Source organism: Triticum urartu, unplaced genomic scaffold (assembly GCF_056163025.1).
Source record: "Triticum urartu cultivar PI428250 unplaced genomic scaffold, HENAU_Tu73 scaffold2, whole genome shotgun sequence".
Classification (NCBI taxonomy): domain Eukaryota; kingdom Viridiplantae; phylum Streptophyta; class Magnoliopsida; order Poales; family Poaceae; genus Triticum; species Triticum urartu.
In genome coordinates this window covers 5,026,101-5,043,438 of record NW_028260368.1, presented here as the reverse complement: position 1 = coordinate 5,043,438, position 17,338 = coordinate 5,026,101, and the positions used below count along the sequence as shown (strand labels likewise).

At 37.9% G+C, this 17,338-nt stretch overlaps 1 non-coding gene across 1 annotated transcript; it reads right to left on the bottom strand.

Moving 5' to 3' along the window:
- Positions 1-14,070: 14,070 nt before the first annotated feature.
- On the bottom strand, positions 14,071-14,142 carry TRNAR-UCU (transfer RNA arginine (anticodon UCU)). Its single transcript has one exon. It is a non-coding gene; the product is annotated as a tRNA-Arg (tRNA).
- Between the last annotated feature and the right edge of the window lie 3,196 nt (positions 14,143-17,338).

Here is a 17,338-nt window from a genome sequence, read left to right as displayed (position 1 = left end):
ATTATTACGGGCCATATTTGGCCTTGAGGTTTCCACTTCAAAAGAAACTTCTCTGAAATTACCTATAGGTGGAAGAGGGCGCGTTATCGATGTGAAATGGATCCAAAGGGACCCGCTCGACATAATGGTTCGTGTATATATTTTACAGAAACGTGAAATCAAAGTTGGGGATAAAGTAGCCGGAAGACATGGGAATAAAGGGATCATTTCCAAAATTTTGCCTAGGCAAGATATGCCCTATTTGCAAGATGGAACACCCGTTGATATGGTCTTCAATCCCTTAGGAGTACCCTCCCGAATGAATGTGGGACAAATATTTGAAAGCTCGCTCGGATTAGCGGGGGATCTGCTAAAGAAACATTATAGAATAGCACCCTTTGATGAGAGATATGAGCAAGAGGCTTCAAGAAAACTTGTGTTTTCAGAATTATATGAAGCCAGTAAAGAAACAAAAAATCCATGGGTATTTGAACCCGAGTACCCGGGAAAAAGCAGAATATTTGATGGAAGAACAGGCGACCCCTTTGAGCAACCTGTTCTAATAGGGAAGTCCTATATCTTAAAATTAATTCATCAAGTTGATGAGAAAATTCATGGGCGTTCTACTGGGCCCTACTCACTTGTTACACAACAACCGGTTAGAGGAAGAGCCAAGCAAGGGGGACAACGAGTAGGAGAAATGGAAGTTTGGGCTTTAGAAGGATTTGGTGTTGCTCATATTTTACAAGAGATACTTACTTATAAATCTGACCATCTTATAGCTCGCCAAGAAATACTTAATGCTACGATCTGGGGAAAAAGAATACCTAATCATGAGGATCCTCCAGAATCTTTTCGAGTGCTCGTTCGAGAACTACGATCTTTGGCTCTAGAACTGAATCATTTCCTTGTATCTGAAAAGAACTTCCAGGTTAATAGGGAGGAAGTTTGATCGGAATAAATATAAATTCTTTTCTTATTTCTATTTTATGATTGACCAATATAAACATCAACAACTTCAAATTGGACTCGTTTCCCCTCAACAAATAAAGGCTTGGGCTAACAAAAACCTACCTAATGGAGAAGTCGTTGGCGAAGTCACAAGGCCCTCTACTTTTCATTATAAAACCGATAAACCAGAAAAAGATGGATTGTTTTGCGAAAGAATCTTTGGACCCATAAAAAGCGGGATTTGCGCTTGTGGCAATTCTCGAGCGAGCGGAGCTGAAAACGAAGACGAAAGATTTTGCCAAAAATGCGGGGTCGAATTTGTGGATTCTCGGATACGAAGATATCAAATGGGATACATCAAACTCGCATGTCCCGTGACTCATGTGTGGTATTTGAAAGGTCTTCCTAGTTATATCGCGAATCTTTTAGATAAACCTCTTAAGAAGTTGGAGGGCCTAGTATACGGCGATTTCTCTTTTGCTAGGCCCAGCACTAAAAAACCCACTTTTTTACGATTACGAGGTTTATTCGAAGAGGAAATTGCATCCTGTAACCACAGCATTTCTCCCTTTTTTTCTACCCCAGGCTTTGCAACATTTCGAAATCGGGAAATTGCGACAGGAGCAGGTGCTATTAGAGAACAATTAGCAGATTTGGATTTGCGAATTATTATAGAGAATTCTTTGGTCGAATGGAAGGAATTAGAAGACGAGGGGTATAGTGGAGATGAGTGGGAAGATAGAAAAAGACGAATAAGAAAAGTTTTTTTGATTAGACGCATGCAATTGGCGAAACATTTTATTCAAACAAATGTAGAACCAGAATGGATGGTTTTGTGCTTATTACCGGTTCTTCCTCCCGAATTGAGACCTATTGTTTATAGGTCTGGAGATAAAGTAGTGACTTCAGACATTAATGAACTTTATAAGAGAGTTATCCGTCGGAACAACAATCTTGCCTATCTATTAAAAAGAAGTGAATTAGCGCCAGCAGATTTAGTAATGTGCCAGGAAAAATTGGTACAAGAAGCCGTGGATACACTTCTTGATAGTGGGTCCCGCGGGCAACCGACGAGGGATGGTCACAATAAAGTATACAAATCACTTTCAGATGTAATTGAAGGTAAAGAGGGAAGGTTTCGCGAGACTCTGCTTGGGAAACGGGTCGATTACTCGGGGCGTTCTGTCATTGTTGTGGGTCCTTCGCTTTCATTACATCAATGTGGATTACCTCTAGAGATAGCAATAAAGCTTTTTCAGCTATTTGTAATTCGCGATTTAATCACGAAACGCGCCACTTCTAATGTAAGGATTGCTAAAAGGAAAATTTGGGAAAAAGAACCCATTGTATGGGAAATACTTCAAGAAGTTATGCGGGGACATCCTGTACTGTTAAATAGAGCACCTACCCTGCATAGATTAGGCATACAGGCCTTTCAACCCACTTTAGTAGAGGGGCGTACTATTTCTTTACACCCATTAGTGTGTAAGGGTTTCAATGCGGACTTTGATGGAGATCAAATGGCTGTTCATCTACCTTTATCCTTGGAAGCTCAGGCAGAAGCCCGTTTACTTATGTTTTCTCATATGAATCTCTTATCTCCCGCTATTGGGGATCCTATTTGCGTACCAACCCAAGACATGCTTATCGGGCTTTATGTATTAACGATTGGAAAGCGTCGAGGTATTTGTGCAAATAGATATAATAGTTGCAGAAACTACCCAAATCTAAAAGTAAATTACAATAATAATAATAATTTTAAATATAGGAAAGATAAAGAACCCCATTTTTCTAGTTCTTATGATGCACTGGGAGCTTATAGACAAAAACTAATCAGTTTAGATAGTCCCTTGTGGCTACGATGGAACCTGGATCAACGCGTCATTGGGTCAAGAGAAGTTCCGATTGAAGTTCAATATGAATCTTTGGGGACTTATCATGAGATTTATGCCCACTATCTAATAATGGGAAATAGAAAAAAAGAAATTCGTTCGATATACATTCGAACCACTCTTGGTCATATTTCTTTTTATAGAGAAATAGAGGAAGCCATACAAGGATTTAGTCAGGCCTATTCATACACTACCTAAACAAGAAAGTTAGATTCGGCGATGCCCCTCCCCTTTCGGGGGGCATTCCGATTTCCCTAGTATCATCATTATTTGCCACGCGAATCCAGATTGAGATTGAGGCAATTAAGTTAATTAAATTTTCGAATCACTGACTCAGGCCCATTGTCGAATCCTACTCAGCAATTGTCGAATCCTACTCAGCCGAAAAGGGGGTACTTATGTATGGCGGAACGGGCCAATCTGGTCTTTCATAATAAAGAGATAGACGGAACTGGTATGAAACGACTTATTAGCAGATTAATAGATCATTTTGGAATGGGATATACATCCCATATACTGGATCAACTAAAGACTCTGGGCTTCCATCAAGCCACTACTACATCGATTTCGTTAGGAATCGAGGATCTTTTAACAATACCCTCTAAGGGATGGTTAGTCCAAGACGCGGAACAACAGAGTTTTCTTTTGGAGAAACACATATTATTATGGGGCTGTACACGCGGTAGAAAAATTACGCCAATCTGTTGAGATATGGTATGCGACAAGTGAATATTTGAAACAAGAAATGAATTCAAATTTTCGGATAACGGATCCTTCTAATCCAGTCTATCTAATGTCTTTTTCAGGAGCCAGAGGAAATGCATCTCAAGTACACCAATTAGTAGGTATGAGAGGATTAATGTCGGACCCTCAAGGACAAATGATTGATTTACCTATTCAAAGCAATTTACGCGAGGGACTTTCTTTGACAGAATATATAATTTCCTGCTATGGAGCCCGCAAAGGGGTTGTAGATACTGCTGTGCGAACAGCAGATGCTGGATATCTTACACGTAGACTTGTTGAAGTAGTTCAACATATTATTGTGCGTAGAAGAGATTGTGGTACTATCCGAGGTATTTCTGTAAGTCCTCAAAATGGGATGACGGAAAAACTTTTTGTCCAAACACTAATTGGTCGTGTATTAGCAGACGATATATATATCGGTTCACGATGCATTGCCGCGCGAAATCAAGATATTGGAATTGGATTAGTCAATCGATTCATAACTGCCTTTCGAGCACAACCATTTCGAGCACAACCAATATATATTAGAACCCCCTTTACTTGCCGAAGCACTTCTTGGATCTGTCAATTATGCTATGGCCGGAGTCCTACTCATAGTGATCTGGTCGAATTGGGAGAAGCCGTAGGTATTATTGCAGGTCAATCAATTGGGGAGCCAGGGACTCAACTAACATTAAGAACTTTTCATACTGGCGGAGTATTCACAGGGGGTACTGCCGACCTTGTACGATCCCCTTCGAATGGAAAAATAAAATTCAATGAGAATTTGGTTCACCCCACACGTACCCGTCATGGGCAGCCTGCTTTTCTATGTTATATAGACTTGCATGTAACTATTCAGAGTCAAGATATTCTATATAGTGTGAATATTCCCTCAAAAAGCTTGATTCTAGTGCAAAATGATCAATATGTAAAATCCGAACAAGTAATTGCGGAGATTCGTGCCGGAACGTCCACTTTACATTTTAAAGAAAGGGTACAAAAGCATATTTATTCTGAATCAGACGGCGAAATGCACTGGAGTACTGATGTTTACCATGCGCCCGAATATCAATATGGTAATCTTCGCCGATTACCAAAAACAAGCCATTTATGGATATTGTCAGTAAGTATGTGCAGATCCAGTATAGCGTCTTTTTCACTCCACAAGGATCAAGATCAAATGAATACTTATGGTAAAAAAGATAGGGAAATTCTTGATTATTCAACGTCGGATCGAATCATGTCCAATGGCCATTGGAATTTTATCTATCCTTCTATTTTTCAAGATAATTCAGATTTGTTGGCGAAAAAGCGAAGAAATAGGTTCGTCATTCCATTACAATATCATCAAGAACAAGAGAAAGAACTAATATCCTGTTTTGGGATTTCGATTGAAATCCCCCTTATGGGTGTTTTACGTAGAAATACTATTTTTGCTTATTTTGACGATCCCCGATACAGAAAAGATAAAAAGGGTTCAGGAATTGTTAAATTTAGATATAGGACCCTAGAAGAAGAATATAGGACTCGAGCGGAAGACTCAGAAGAGGAATATGAGACCCTAGAAGACGAATACAGGACCCGAGAGGACGAATATGAATATGAAACCCTAGAAGAATCTAAATATGGAATCCTAGAAGACGAATACGAATATGAAACCCTAGAAGACGAATATGGGAGCCCAGAAAACGAATATGGGAACCCAGAGAACGAATATAGGACTTTAGAGAAAGACTCAGAAGAGGAATATGGGAGCCCAGAGAGCAAATATAGGACCCAAGAGGACGAATATGGAACTCTAGAGGAAGACTCAGAAGACGAATATGGCAGCCCCGGGGAAAGCGCAGAGGAAAAATATGGTACTTTAGAGGAAGACTCAGAAGAAGATTCAGAGGACGAATACGAGAGCCCAGAGGAAGATTCCATCTTAAAAAAAGAGGGTTTGATTGAGCATCGAGGAACAAAAGAATTTAGTCTAAAATACCAAAAAGAAGTAGATCGGTTTTTTTTCATTCTTCAAGAACTTCATATCTTGCCGAGATCTTCATCCCTAAAGATACTTGACAATAGTATTATTGGAGTGAATACACAACTCACAAAAAATACAAGAAGTCGACTAGGCGGACTGGTCCGAGTGAAGAGAAAAAAAAGCCATACGGAACTCAAAATATTTTCCGGAGATATTCATTTTCCTGAAGAGGCGGATAAGATATTAGGTGGCTGTTTGATACCGCCAGAAAGACAAAAAAAAGATTCTAAGGAATCAAAAAAAAGGAAAAATTGGGTCTATGTTCAACGGAAAAAAATTCTCAAGAGCAAGGAAAAGTATTTTGTTTCCGTTCGCCCTACAGTGGCATATGAAATGGACGAAGGAAGAAATTTAGCAACACTTTTCCCGCAGGATCTCTTGCAAGAAGAAAATAATCTCCAAATTCGACTTGTCAATTTTATTTCTCATGAAAATAGCAAGTTAACTCAAAGAATTTATCACACAAATAGTCAATTTGTTAGAACTTGCTTAGTAGTGAATTGGGAACAAGAAGAAAAAGAAAAGGCTGGTGCTTCCCTTGTTGAGGTAAGAGCAAATGATCTTATTCGCGATTTCCTAAGAATTGAGTTAGTCAAGTCCACTATTTCGTATACACGAAAAAGGTATGGTAGGACAAGTGCAGGACCGATTCCCCATAATAGGTTAGATCGCGCCAATATCAATTCTTTTTATTCCAAGGCGAAGATTGAATCACTTAGCCAACATCCAGAAGCTATTGGCACTTTGTTGAATCGAAATAAAGAATACCACTCTTTGATGATTTTGTCGGCATCCAACTGTTCTCGAATTGGTTTATTCAAGAATTCAAAACATCCCAATGCGATAAAAGAATGGAATCCTAGAATTCCTATTCGAGAAATTTTTGGGCCCTTAGGCGCTATTGTAGCTAGTATATCGCATTTTTCTTCATCTTACTATTTACTAACGCATAATAAAATCCTGTTAAAAAAATATTTGTTCGTTGACAATTTAAAACAAACCTTCCAAGTACTTCAAGAACTTAAATACTCTTTAATAGATGAAAATAAAAGGATTTCTAATTTCGATAGTAACATAATGTTGGATCCATTCCTTTTGAATTGTCACTTTGTCCATCATGATTCTTGGGAAGAGACATTGGCAATAATTCACCTTGGACAATTTATTTGTGAAAATGTATGTCTATTTAAATCGCACATAAAAAAATCCGGTCAAATTTTCATTGTAAATATGAATTCCTTTGTTATAAGAGCAGCTAAACCTTATTTGGCCACTACAGGAGCAACTGTTAATGGTCATTATGGAGAAATCCTTTACAAGGGAGATAGGTTAGTTACGTTTATATATGAAAAATCGAGATCTAGTGACATAACGCAAGGTCTTCCAAAAGTGGAACAAATCTTTGAAGCGCGTTCAATTGATTCATTATCCCCGAATCTCGAAAGGAGAATTGAGGATTGGAATGAGCGTATACCAAGAATTCTTGGGGTCCCTTGGGGATTCTTGATTGGAGCTGAGCTAACCATAGCCCAAAGTCGTATCTCTTTGGTTAATAAAATCCAAAAGGTTTATCGATCCCAAGGGGTACAGATCCATAATAGACATATAGAGATTATTATACGCCAAGTAACATCAAAAGTGCGGGTTTCCGAAGATGGAATGTCTAATGTTTTTTCGCCTGGGGAATTAATCGGACTATTGCGAGCGGAACGAGCAGGACGAGCTTTGGATGAATCGATCTATTATCGGGCAATCTTATTGGGAATAACAAGGGCTTCCCTGAATACCCAAAGTTTCATATCTGAAGCAAGTTTTCAAGAAACTGCTCGAGTTTTAGCAAAAGCTGCCCTACGAGGTCGCATTGATTGGTTGAAAGGCTTGAAAGAAAACGTAGTTCTGGGGGGGATTATACCTGTTGGTACCGGATTCCAAAAATTTGTGCATCGTTCCCCACAAGACAAGAACCTTTATTTCGAAATAAAAAAAAAAAATCTATTCGCGTCGGAAATGAGAGATTTTTTGTTTCTCCATACAGAATTAGTTTCTTCAGATTCTGACGTAACAAACAATTTTTATGAGACATAAGAACCCCCATAAAAATATTTTTTACTTTACTAGACTTTTGAACTTAGAACACTAACAGGTCAAATTTTAGATTTTTAAGATTTTTATTTTAATAAGTAAAACAAGTCAGTTAATTCATTAAGGTGGTTATGTTTATACCATGTATCAATGGCCAACTCTTATCTTAGTACAAGGTTCTCTCGGAACAATTATTATTTATTTCAAGCTATTTCGGATCTTTCTTAATCTTCAAAAAGAACTAAATTCCGTAATGGAATGGTAGGATTAAAAAAAAGGAAGTGTGGAAAAAATGACAAGAAGATATTGGAACATTAATTTGAAAGAGATGATAGAAGCAGGAGTTCATTTTGGTCATGGTATTAAGAAATGGAATCCTAAAATGGCCCCTTACATTTCGGCAAAGCGTAAAGGTACTCATATTATAAATCTCGCTAGAACGGCTCGTTTTTTATCAGAAGCTTGTGATTTAGTTTTTGATGCAGCAAGTCAGGGAAAAAGTTTCTTAATTGTTGGTACCAAAAAAAGAGCAACAGATTTAGTAGCATCAGCTGCAATAAGGGCTCGTTGTCATTATGTTAATAAAAAGTGGTTCAGTGGTATGTTAACGAATTGGTCGATTACGAAAACTAGACTTTCTCAATTTAGAGACTTAAGAGCAGAAGAAAAAATGGGAAAATTCCACCATCTCCCAAAAAGAGATGTGGCAATCTTGAAGAGAAAATTATCTACTTTGCAAAGGTATCTCGGCGGGATCAAATATATGACGAGATTGCCAGACATTGTGATCGTCCTTGATCAGCAAAAAGAGTATATAGCTCTTCGGGAATGTGCCATTTTGGGGATTCCTACTATTTCTTTAGTCGATACAAATTGTGACCCGGATCTCGCGAATATATCGATTCCAGCCAACGATGACACTATGACTTCAATTCGATTGATTCTTAACAAATTAGTATTTTCAATTTGTGAGGGCCGTTCTCTCTATATAAGAAATCGTTGATTAAGAATATATAGTGAATTCTTGGGCAACTGCGTAAATTTATGGAATCACTTACTTTACTATATCTTTTTTTTTGCATAGAATTTTTTTTGCATAGAAAAAAGAAGGGGAATATTGATATATATTAGAGGGTATTGATATATATTATGATCTGATGTGCTTTCTTGGTATCCTAAATATAAGATTAATACTTCAAGTTGCTGAGTTGAGAAAGAGATGGTTGAATCAAAAGAATTCCTTTTTTGAAGTTCAATTTTTATCAGAGGACAATATGAATATTATACCTTGTTCCATTAAAACACTCAAGGGGTTATACGATATATCGGGTGTAGAAGTAGGCCAACACTTCTATTGGCAAATAGGAGGTTTCCAAATTCATGCCCAAGTACTCATCACTTCTTGGGTCGTAATTACTATCTTGCTAGGTTCAGTTGTCATAGCTGTTCGGAATCCACAAACCATCCCGACCGACGGTCAGAATTTTTTTGAATATGTCCTTGAGTTTATTCGAGACTTGAGCAAAACTCAGATTGGAGAAGAATATGGTCCCTGGGTTCCCTTTATTGGAACTATGTTCCTTTTTATTTTTGTTTCGAATTGGTCGGGTGCTCTTTTACCTTGGAAAATTATAGAGTTACCCCATGGGGAATTAGCAGCGCCCACGAATGATATAAATACTACTGTTGCTTTAGCTTTACTCACGTCAGCGGCATATTTTTATGCTGGTCTTAGCAAAAAAGGATTGAGCTATTTCGAGAAATATATTAAACCAACTCCAATCCTTTTACCAATTAACATCCTAGAAGATTTCACAAAACCATTATCGCTTAGCTTTCGACTTTTCGGGAATATATTGGCGGATGAATTAGTCGTTGTTGTTCTTGTTTCTTTAGTCCCCTTAGTAATCCCTATACCGGTCATGTTTCTTGGATTATTTACAAGCGGTATTCAAGCTCTTATTTTTGCAACATTAGCCGCAGCCTATATAGGTGAATCCATGGAGGGTCATCATTGAATTGACTCTTTTTGGAAATAGTATTTTTTTTTTTTGCAGCTTAGCTCAATTCATGCATGGTTCCAGATAATCTGCTTGGTTGCAAAAAAATAGTTAGAAATGCGTATGAATATATAGCCTAGAGTTGTAGGAGAGAGAATAGAATAGACTATATTATGGAATTTTCAAAGTATATATGCATTAAGGAGGGTGGAGTCAGGCTAGATCTATACTATAATATCCTTAATGTCTATAAGTGGAGTCCTCTTTTATGCAGGTTTCCACTTTAAGCAATGATTTTAGAATCCGATTCAATAGAAAATGAGAAAATATGCAAACAAAATAGAAGAAACAAATGTATATATATAGGATATTATATTATATATTCCTAGGTTAGATTCATTATCTAATCCGATATATGGATATGGAATTCCCTTCTATGTAGTTCGGACAATTCACATTATCATTTCAATTTGATTTCAATTTGTACTTTTTAGTTACTTTACTTCTCCCCAATAGAGCTTAGAAGTAAGAATTTATTGGTTGATTGTATCCTTAACCATTTCTTTTTTTTGACACGAGGAACTACTCACCATGAATCCACTAATTGCTGCTGCTTCTGTTATTGCTGCTGGATTGGCCGTAGGGCTTGCTTCTATTGGACCTGGAGTTGGTCAAGGTACTGCTGCAGGACAAGCTGTAGAAGGTATTGCGAGACAGCCAGAAGCAGAAGGTAAAATACGAGGTACTTTATTGCTTAGTCTAGCTTTTATGGAAGCTTTAACAATTTATGGACTAGTTGTGGCACTAGCGCTTTTATTTGCGAACCCTTTTGTTTAATCTTAAAAAAAAAATTCTTTCGATTTCGATTAGATACTTTTTTCTTTTTTTAGTAAATTGGTATTTGCTTCCACAATTCCAATTATATCAATACTTTATTTAATTTACTCCTATTTATTACTCCTGGAATTATCTATTTATCGGGACAGATAATACCCCATTCTAGGAAGGGCTGAGTTGAGTATTATTAATTTAGAAGATATGCTCACCTTCTTATTTCCCGTCCTTAGTTTAGGAAAGTGGAAAGTTTTTTCCTTTTATTTTAGGAATTTTGGGAACAGAACATTTCAACAAAGGAAGTCTTTCACCGGTCAAACAAGACGTAAGACTTAATCTAAAAGAAATTACTAGATTGAATCTATTTGCATTAAAAAAACCGATCAAAAAAGGGCGAGCGAAGTAAGTGATCGAAAAACTTTGTTCTTTGTTCGTCCTATCTATAAGAGGAGAGCATATGAAAAATGTAACCCATTCTTTCGTTTTTTTAGCTCACTGGCCATCCGCTGGCAGTTTCGGGCTTAATACCGATATTTTAGCAACAAATCTAATAAATCTAACTGTAGTGGTTGGTGTTTTGATTTTTTTTGGAAAGGGAGTGTGTGCGAGTTGTCTATTTCAAGAATAGATTGGATCTATCCGGCTGCACTTTATAATATTTTTTAGTATTTTTCGGATAAATAAGAAAAGGGTGCACGATCTCGACGAATTACTTCTGAATAAATTCAGAAATCATATGGAAGAACCATAGCATTTCGCGACTCATTGGTAAATCAACTTTGATTCTCTATAAACCAAGAATGTGAGACCATTAACACGGTTAAAGCTAAACTGCTTGAAGTCCAGGCAAAAAGAGGTACTCTTTCTACAACTATATTAGTATTAGTACCAATTTAAACGGGAAATAGCTAATGTAAAATTTATCTGATATAGAACACTCATATCGATAAAATGGTTTGAACTATTTACTAGAAAAAAAAGGGGGCACCCTGCCCTTTTTTAACCAATGCCGAATCGACGACCTATGTATAAAAAAGAGAAATTTTTTGGATTTGAAGAAAAAAAAAATAAAAAAGAATTCTATTAATTTTCATTTTCCATTTATTTAGTTAGTTTTTCTTAATGAAATTGAAATTATTAACTAGAGGGCAAATAAAAATAAAGAAACAACTTTGCTGACCATGATATATTTTTATCTAGGCGGAAGAGTCCTCTTAATATTTATCTAGTCTTATATAGGTTTCGGTATATTGAAATATAAACATAAAAAAGAAGATAGAGGATAGGCTCATTACTTAAAAAAAAGATATGGAAATAGCTATAGAAAAAAAAAAAGGAGCGTGAGAGCCAAATGAATCGAAAGATTCATGTTTGGTTCGGGAAGAGATCATAAAAGTTGTAAACTTACAAAATAATCTACTTTCATTAAAAGATTTATTAGATAATCGAAAACAGAGGATCTTGAGTACTATTCGAAATTCAGAAGAATTGCGTAGAGGGACCATTGAGCAACTCGAAAAAGCTCGGATTCGATTACAGAAAGTCGAACTAGAAGCGGATGAGTATCGAATGAATGGATACTCTGAGATAGAACGAGAAAAAGCAAATTTGATTAATGCTACTTCTATTAGTTTGGAACAATTGGAAAAGTCTAAAAACGAAACCCTTTATTTTGAAAAACAAAGGGCAATGAATCAGGTCCGACAGCGGGTTTTCCAACAGGCCGTACAAGGAGCTCTAGGAACTCTGAATAGTTGTTTGAATACCGAGTTACATTTCCGTACGATTCGTGCTAATATTGGCATTCTCGGGTCCCTGGAATGGAAGAAATAATTAAATTAATTAGGCCTTGAACTTCTACTTTCGTTTAGAATTTAGGCATTATTTTTCCCCTTGCTTCCGAAAAAAGAGTCAAGAAACACTAATGGCAACCCTTCGAGTCGACGAAATTCATAAAATTCTCCGCGAACGTATTGAACAATATAATAGGAAAGTAGGGATTGAGAATATAGGTCGCGTAGTTCAAGTGGGGGATGGGATTGCTCGTATTATAGGTCTTGGTGAAATAATGTCAGGTGAATTAGTCGAATTTGCAGAAGGTACTAGGGGTATTGCTCTGAATTTGGAATCCAAAAATGTTGGGATTGTATTAATGGGCGATGGGTTGATGATACAAGAGGGAAGTTTTGTAAAAGCAACAGGAAGAATTGCTCAGATACCCGTGAGTGAGGCTTACTTGGGTCGTGTTGTAAATGCTCTGGCTAAACCTATTGATGGGAAAGGCGAAATTATAGCTTCCGAATCTCGCTTAATTGAATCTCCTGCTCCAAGTATAATTTCCAGGCGTTCCGTATACGAACCTCTTCAAACAGGGCTTATTGCTATCGATTCGATGATCCCTATAGGGCGCGGTCAGCGAGAGTTAATTATTGGGGACAGACAGACTGGCAAAACAGCAGTAGCCACAGATACAATTCTCAATCAAAAAGGGCAAGGTGTAATATGTGTTTATGTAGCTATCGGTCAAAGAGCATCCTCCGTAGCTCAAGTAGTAACTACTTTCCATGAGGAGGGGGCCATGGAATACACTATTGTAGTAGCTGAAATGGCGGATTCACCTGCTACATTACAATACCTCGCTCCTTATACGGGAGCAGCCCTGGCTGAGTATTTTATGTACCGCGAACGGCATACTTTAATAATTTATGATGATCTCTCCAAACAGGCACAAGCTTATCGCCAAATGTCCCTTCTATTAAGAAGACCTCCCGGACGTGAGGCTTATCCAGGGGATGTTTTTTATTTGCATTCACGCCTTTTAGAAAGAGCCGCTAAATTAAATTCTCTTTTAGGCGAAGGAAGTATGACCGCTTTACCAATAGTTGAGACTCAATCTGGAGACGTTTCCGCCTATATTCCTACTAATGTAATCTCCATTACAGATGGACAAATATTCTTATCTGCGGATCTATTCAATGCCGGAATTCGACCCGCTATTAATGTGGGTATTTCTGTTTCCAGAGTAGGATCCGCGGCTCAAATTAAAGCCATGAAACAAGTAGCTGGCAAATCAAAATTGGAACTAGCGCAATTCGCAGAGTTACAAGCCTTTGCACAATTCGCCTCTGCTCTCGATAAAACAAGTCAGAATCAATTGGCAAGGGGTCGACGATTAAGGGAATTGCTTAAACAATCCCAGGCAAATCCTCTCCCAGTGGAAGAGCAGATAGCTACTATTTATACCGGAACAAGAGGATATCTTGATTCGTTAGAAATTGAACAGGTAAATAAATTTCTGGATGAGTTACGTAAACATCTAAAAGATACTAAACCTCAATTCCAAGAAATTATATCTTCTAGCAAGACATTCACCGAGCAAGCGGAAATCCTTTTGAAGGAAGCTATTCAGGAACAGCTGGAACGGTTTTCTCTTCAGTAACAAATAAATTTTGCATGTCTACTCTTGTTAGTAGAATAGGAATCGTTGAGAAAGCTTTTTCATTTGAATCATGCAAAAAAGTTTTCTTTGTTTTTAGTTTAGTATAGTTATTTAAAGAATAGATAGAAATAAGATTGCGTCCAATAGGATTTGAACCTATACCAAAGGTTTAGAAGACCTCTGTCCTATCCATTAGACAATGGACGCTTTTCTTTCATATTTTATTCTTTCTTTTATTTTTTTGCTTCTTCCGAGAAAAAACTGTTAGACCAAAACTCTTTTAGGAAATCAAAAAATCCAGATACAAATGCATGATGTATATATTATATCATGCATATATCATAAAGAAGGAGTATGGAGGCGGTAGTGGGAATCGAACCCGCAACCCCAAGGTTATGAGCCTTATGAGCTACCAAACTGCTCTATACTCTTAAACTAAAGAGGGGTAACTAGTGGATAAAAGAGGGTTGGATACGCCCCTCTACCAATATCTATACAAATAGAATAGTCCATTTATACAGAATGGTAAAGAGGGCTCCTCTATGATTATCAATTCCAGAAATCCATACAAATACGAAAGGGTATTTTATCCTTACCAACTGGATCTTGTTGCACCCGGTAACAAACATTCATAAACCATTTCTCGAAGTACGTGTCCGGATAGCCCAAAATGTCGATAGTTAGCTCTAGGTCTTCCGGTCAAAAAACAACGTCGATGAAGGCGTGTAGGTGCACTATTACGCGGTAGGGATTGCAATTTTTCTCGCATTTTCGTTTTTTCACTCAAACTCAAGGGAGAAACTTTGCTTCTTATCTTTTTTTTTAAAGATTGACGAATCAAATGATATTTCTGTTCTAATTTCTGCCGCTTCTTCTCCCTCTGAATCAAACTTTTTTTTGCCATAATGTGTCGTTGCTATTATTACCAAGTATACGGTTCTAATCCTAGATGGAAAAATAAATAGAAAAAGAAATCTAAAAAGGCAGATCCTCCCTCTCTATCAAGAGTAATGAACTAGGTGCTGATACAGTACAAAAAAACAAACTAAATTAACCAAACTTGCCTGATGTTGAGGCAATCAAGAAAGCTGCATAAGTGAATATATAACCCACGGAAAAGTGAGCTAATCCAACCAATCTTGCTTGCACAATGGAAAGAGCCACGGGCTTATCTCTCCAGCGAATTAAATTAGCTAAAGGTGTGCGTTCATGAGCCCATGCTAAAGTCTCAATTAATTCCTGCCAATACCCCCGCCAGGAAATTAAGAACATAAATCCAGTAGCCCAAACAAGATGTCCAAATAAGAACATCCACGCCCATACCGATAAACTATTCATCCCAAAAGGATTATATCCATTGATAAGTTGTGAAGAGTTTAACCATAGGTAATCTCTTAACCATCCCATCAAATAAGTGGAGGATTCATTAAATTGTGAAACGTTGCCCTGCCATAATGTGATATGTTTCCAATGCCAATAAAAAGTAACCCACCCAATGGTATTTAACATCCAGAAAACTGCCAAATAAAATGCGTCCCAAGCAGAAATATCACAAGTACCGCCGCGCCCTGGGCCGTCACAAGGAAAACTATATCCAAAATCCTTTTTATCTGGCATTAATTTGGAACCGCGTGCATCTAAAGCGCCCTTTACTAAAATCAATGTAGTTGTATGCAAACCTAGAGCAATAGCATGATGAACCAAGAAATCCCCAGGTCCTATTGTTAAGAAAAGCGAATTACTATTCTCATTAACAGCATTCAACCATCCGGGCAACCATAGGCTTCGACCCGCATTGAAAGCGGGGCCATTCGTTGAAGATAAGAGTATATCGAACCCATATGTCGTCTTGCCATGAGCAGATTGTATCCATTGGGCAAATATAGGTTCGATCAAGATTTGCTTTTCTGGAGTACCAAAAGCAAGCATGACGTCGTTATGAACATAAAGGCCCAAGGTATGGAATCCTAGAAAGAGGCTAGCCCAACTTAAATGAGATATGATAGCTTCTTTATGGTCTAACATTCTTGCCAATACATTATCCTCATTCTGTTCCGGATTGTAATCCCTAATGAAAAAAATAGCTCCATGAGCAAAAGCCCCTGTCATGATGAACCCTGCAATATATTGGTGATGAGTATATAAAGCAGCTTGAGTAGTAAAGTCTTGTGCTATGAATGCATAAGGAGGTAAAGAGTACATATGTTGAGCTACTAAGGAAGTAATAACCCCTAAAGAAGCTAGAGCAAGACCTAACTGAAAATGAATCGAATTGTTGATTGTGTCATAAAGGCCCTTATGCCCACGCCCTAATCGACCCCCCGGAGGAGTATGCGCTTCTAAAAGATCTTTAATACTGTGCCCAATTCCGAAGTTAGTTCGATACATGTGACCGGCAATGAGAAAAATAAATGCAATAGCTAAATGATGGTGAGCCATATCGGTCAGCCACAAACTTTGTGTTTGTGGATGGAATCCCCCAAGAAGAGTTAGAATGGCAGTTCCCGCTCCTTGAGCGGTACCAAATAAATGATTACTCGAATCAGGGTTTTGGGCATAAAGATTCCATTGACCCGTCAAAAGGGGTCCCAACCCCTGGGGATAGGGTAATACATCTAAGAAATTATTCCATCGAACGTACTCCCCCCTGGATGCGGGAATAGCAACATGAACTAAATGTCCTGTCCAAGCCAAAGAACTTACCCCGAAAAGTCCTGACAAATGATGATTGAGACGAGATTCCGCGTTTTTGAACCACGAAAGGCTTGGTTTCCATTTGGGTTGTAGATGTAACCAACCCGCTATTAAGGACAGCGTAGAAAGAAATAATAGAAAAAGAGCTCCAGTATAAAGATCCTCATTGGTGCGTAATCCTATTGTATACCACCACTGATAAACTCCAGAATAAGCAATATTCACTGGACCAGCAGCACCTCCTCGAGTAAAGGCTTCCACAGCGGGTTGACCAAAATGAGGATCCCAAATCGCATGAGCAATAGGTCTTACGTGTAAAGGATCCTGTATCCATGATTCAAAATTTCCTTGCCAAGCTACATGAAACAGATTTCCGGACGTCCATAGAAAGATTATTGCTAATTGCCCAAAGTGAGAAGCAAAAATGTTCTGATAAAGGTTCTTCAGTAATATCATCATGACTTTCGAAATCATGTGCGGTAGCAATACCAAACCAAATACGACGAGTAGTGGGGTCCTGAGCTAAGCCTTGGCTAAACCTGGGAAATCTTAATTCCATAATGCCTTTCAAATCCTCCTAGCCACTATCCTACTGCAATAATTCTCGCTAAGAAGAATGCCCATGTCGTGGCAATTCCACCCAGAAGGTAATGGGTTACTCCTACAGCGCGTCCTTGTATAATGCTCAAGGCTCTAGGCTGAGTAGCAG